Raw genomic sequence first — 4,980 nt, 5'->3', positions numbered from 1 at the left:
CTTCACCATCAGCGGAACACTCCCTATCTAAGGATTTTTTGGGTACACATCAGTTCAATATTATAAGGTTGCCTTTACGCACGTGAATATGTTTGTTGGGCAATGATCATGTGTATTTCCAATATTGTGTTATGGTGCATGGGGCTTATAGACTGTACATTTAGATATCTGAACAAATTAAATTTTGTTAGCCCATGTAGGGCCCTAAAATGTTTTCATGTAAAATTAATGTTTACTTTTTTGCCACTTCTCTCTTTCCCTATTGAAATGATCCCTCTTTTTTCTCTTTCCTCACTACTATTGGGTGAGTGTGGTCATTAAAGGTCTTATTAGTGCTTGTAAAATGAAATTATATAGTGGAACATGAACTCACTGGGAGTGTGGTCCCTTGGGGACCATACTAAGTAAACAATATTTGCTGATACTGGACTATGTTTCACGTGCTAGGTTAGTTTCGTTGGGGAAAACCATGTTACCTGGGCTCAGAGAAACAAACCGATGAGGGTTATATGGGTTCTCCCTTTGATGAGGTCGGAGTATGTCTGGATAAGTAAGCCGATGGATTGTGTAGCCCTTGTGTGTGATGCAGACCTTCAGAGACAGGGCTAAAGCGTCATCATTTATACCATCACACGGAATGCACATCAATAGCCTTTTTTAGAAAAGGGTACTACCTTTAGGCTGAAGCGTGTGCATGTGCAAGAGATACCCCTTATTTACCATCAAGCTATAGATTGCATCAGGTTAGGATGATATTGGTTTTGTCTCTAGAGGGACCTGAATTCCATATACTGGGTCTACGACTCATGGCCCATTGGCTAGACTTTAGTGACCCCCTAATGATCCCCTGCATAGACTGTGGGTCATGAGCAACACTGGGTCTGTTTGAGAACTCATGTGTGGTTTGTAGTTCGCGGTTGAACATGCAGTGCCCTAATGGATATTTATTCCTATACCATTTTTCCATCAAAGTTTTTAATTGTGTTTATTTTAATAATATATGATTTTTGAATTGTTATTTGAACTTTTCTAAATCTTTGGATATTTTATCTATTAAATTTGGATTTAACAAAATAGAAATATTGATTTTATAATGATTAAATATTCAAATAATAATCTTGTATATTTTTAAAAATATAAAAATAACATAATTACATGGGAGGCGTAATAGGTCTTTTGGGGCCACCATTGCATAATAGATGGCGCCCATTATATGCCACCATGGGAGGCACGCCCCACCTAGAGAACCTTCTAATTTTGTAGTCAAGCTTTAAAGCTTGAGAGATAAGCTTTGAAGCTTGAGAGATAAGAAAGTATAGATTTTGGAAAGCTTAAGCCTTGAGGAAATTTTGAATAATATTTTGGTATGCATGAGACAGGTTATGCATAAAATAAGAAATGATAACATTATGATACATTGATTTCTTATTTTGAATTAAATGATAGGAAAATGGTTTAAGAAGTAGGGGATAATAGTCTAACACCTTCTATAGGATATTGATGGCCCATCTATGGAAGGGATAGCTCACATCTCTCACCTCACAAGTCACCCAAGATCAATGATGCATATTCAATCTCACATGAGTGGCAAACCAAGGAAAACCTTAAGAAACTCGAAATCTTATTCAAAGCACTATAAAAATGGATTGATCTCTACCAAATCTCTACACCTTATCTCTTACACATAGTTTCCATTTCTCCTTCTCTTAACCTACTAAAGGGGGCACGCCCCACTCAGAATATCTCTCTCTCAAATATAAACTCTCTCTCTCTCTCTTGAAAGCCCTAAAGGGGAGGCACGCCCCGGTCTCTCTCATCTTATGGTTCTCTCTCATGGTGTCTATTATGATCTCTTATCTCTCTTTGGGGTTAGACTATAGGGTTGTGATAGAAAAGATAAACACATCTCTATCATACTAGGTTGCAAAAGGGATTCACTTAGGGTTTGAGTTTGTGATCAAAGGGATTCATGTAGCTTGTAATCAAATGGATTCATGTTCTATTGGTATGGCTTGTCCAAACTTGTTTTCCCAATTGAGATTGAAAGTTGACCATTAGATCTCACACCATCGGAAGGTGGTGACTCGGTGTGAGGGTATACCCGGTTGATGTAATCTCCGGCATTCTCTTATATTTCTTCTACATTTATTTATTATATCTTTTATTCTTAACCATAGGTTGTCTTTTCTTTGTTAATGAAAAGTGTAGTTTTGAATGGCTTCAAGTTCTTGAGATCCTATTGTATTATTTTCTTTTCTTTTATTTGAAGTTGTTATGTTTTAAAAGGGCTTCTTGTGAGTCATCTAGACTGTGAAGGAAAGAAAAGAATTGAAAAAAAAAAAAAAAATTTGTTATATAATCCGATTAGATCACACGTGTTCTTTTTTCAACTACTTGGTAGCACCCCACTCTCCTCTCCCTGGTGGATTGTGATGCTGACTAATTGAACTAAGTGAAAGACATCTCCCTCTTGCACTGGTTATCTCTAATTATTTTCTCTCACTAATTCTCCTTCTCTCTCTAAGGAACAATGATATCTATGTGAAATTGGCTAGGAATTTTCAATTAAAAGTGGCCTCAATGGCTTTGGCAAGTATTGAAATGATGGGTGGAGTATAATTTGTTTAAAGAAAGAAGATTTTGAAACGCATGTATGCCACTCTTAAACTTAGTCCCACCAAAGTTTAAGAGGTTGTTTGTGTTGTTGTTCAAATCAGGACCCATCTAGCAATCTTTAAAGTTAGAGCAGCGCATTGAAGTCAATAGGCTTGTTGGTCTTTTGCATAAGATTTTTTAAACCAATGAAGGATTGTTCTATAGAGTGAGGGATGTTTGTGGGATTTGCTCTCTGAGAGAGAGAGTTCTTTGCCATGTGCATCACTCATTCTACTTTGCATAAACTCCCTACACTCAAAACTAGAAAAATTATAAAATGAAGGTTTGTGGCATAAACTCCCTACACTCAAAACTAGAAAAATTAAAAAATGAAGGTTTGTCGAGTGAGAGAGACAGAGAGGGAGGAAGATCTGAATGGTTTGAAGGGAGAAAAGAGAAGGCCCTATAGGTTAAAAAGGGATTTGTCAAAAAGGAAGAATGTAATAAATGTGCATACAGAAATAAAATGTATAATTTTCAGTTGTCTTTTATTGTCACTGTATATTTGTATAGGGATAATGTGGTCTACACTAAATATGTATTTGTATATAAACCCTTTTAAGGTTTCATTCCGTGTTATTGAGAATTGATCGAGATTGTTTCTCTCTCTAGACTGCTCCTCAGCTTTTCATCTTCTCTAAATCTAATATGGCATCAGAGCCACAAGGATCCGATAGTCTATATCTCTTATCTGTTGCTGCTCACAGATCGTCGTTTTTGTAAAGGTCAGTAATCAAATAATTTTTTTTTTTTTTTTATTTCCCTTGCAAAAATTTACCTATCAAAAATTTCTCAGCAAAATTTCTCCGTCAAAATTTACCTCACCAAATTTCGCCCGTCTCCATCAAAGATTTGTCTCGCAAAGCTTTGCCTTGCAAACTTTGTAACAACTGCAAATCTTTGTCTCGCAAAGCATCCACTTCTCTAAAGCTTTCCTTTGCATATCTCCGCTGCAAAGATTTGCCTTGCAAATCTCTTTAACTGTTGATGCTTGCAAAATTTGCTTTACAAAATCACTTTGCAACCCTAGACGATCACTTTGTTATATTTTTTTAGCACATTTCCCTCCACCAACACTGCCCACACCCTAATTCAACCACACATGGACCTGAGTTTTTTCATAGTTTTGATATTCCTACTTCTCATTATCTTGAAATCAGGGATTACCACCTTCAATAACTAACCCTGATGAGCCGTCTTTGTCAAGTGTTGATCATGCATCACCTCCAGTTGTTGATCCTTCTATCGGTCTTATTCCCCTTTGGCGGTCACTTCGAAAGCCCGTTCCACCTGATCGTATTAACTTACCAGTGGTTAGCCCATACCATACTTGTTCTCCTGCAACAATTACTACTCCATTGTTTCATGAGCCATCTTCTTATTCTCAAGCATCTAACCTCCCATGCTGGCGTATAGCTATGAATAAGGAAATTGCAGCTTTAGAGGCAAATCACACTTAAGATTTGGTCTCATTGCCCCCAAAAAAGCGTGCCATTGGTAGTAAATGGATTTATAAAGTCAAGTTACAGGCTTATGACACTCTTGATCGGCACAAAGCCCGATTAGTTGCTCAAGGTTATACCCAAGAACATGACATCGATTATGAAGAAACTTTTGCTCCAGTTGCTAAGATGACAACTATTTATACTTTATTGCACTAACATCTATTCGTGAGTGGCCAATATGGCAGATGGATGTCAAAAATGCATTCCTTAATGGCTAACTTCAAGAGAAAGTTTACATGCGTCAATCACCTGGGTTTGTTTCTCAAGATAAGTCATTGGTTTGTCAAATTCGTAAGCAATTTACGGTCTCAACCAAGCTTCCCCTGCGTGGTTTGAGCATTTTCGGGTTGTCATTCTTGGAACTGGCTTCACTCAAAATAAATATGATAACTCCATGTTTATTCGTACCACAAAGAATGGAATTTACATTATTTTATTATATGTTGATGATATTCTTATATCTAGCAATGATTTCACTTCCATCAAGGATACGAAACTACGATTGCAAGTAAAATTTCAAATGAAGGATCTTGGGGAAGTATCTTATTTTCTTAGCCTTGAGATCTCTCGCTCTAAACGTAATATTTACATCCATCAATAGAAGTATTCACTTTATCTTGTTTCTAGTATTCATTTGAATGATGCGAAGGTTGTTGACACACATATGGAACTCAATGTTAAACTTTCTGCACATGTTGGAGGTCCTCTTCTTGAGCCTACGATTTATCGCAAACTCGTCAGCTCCCTCATCTTACTATGACTCGCCCAGATATTGCATATGTTGTCCATGTTGTTAGCCAATTTGTTTCAGATCCTCGAC

The 4,980-nt window shown here is 36.9% G+C and overlaps 1 long non-coding RNA gene across 1 annotated transcript; it reads left to right on the top strand.

The window, feature by feature from the left end:
• The first annotated feature begins 3,256 nt into the window (after positions 1-3,256).
• On the top strand, positions 3,257-4,599 carry LOC148782429 (uncharacterized). The gene is made up of 2 exons (XR_016053537.1): positions 3,257-3,380; positions 3,816-4,599. It is a non-coding gene; the product is annotated as an uncharacterized LOC148782429 (long non-coding RNA).
• Positions 4,600-4,980: the final 381 nt, after the last annotated feature.

This window comes from Amborella trichopoda, chromosome 4 (genome assembly GCF_054954075.1).
Source record: "Amborella trichopoda isolate Santa Cruz 75 chromosome 4, AtrichopodaSantaCruz75HAP2 v2.0, whole genome shotgun sequence".
Taxonomy (NCBI): Eukaryota; Viridiplantae; Streptophyta; class Magnoliopsida; order Amborellales; family Amborellaceae; genus Amborella; species Amborella trichopoda.
This window is presented reverse-complemented; position numbering and strand designations above follow the sequence as displayed.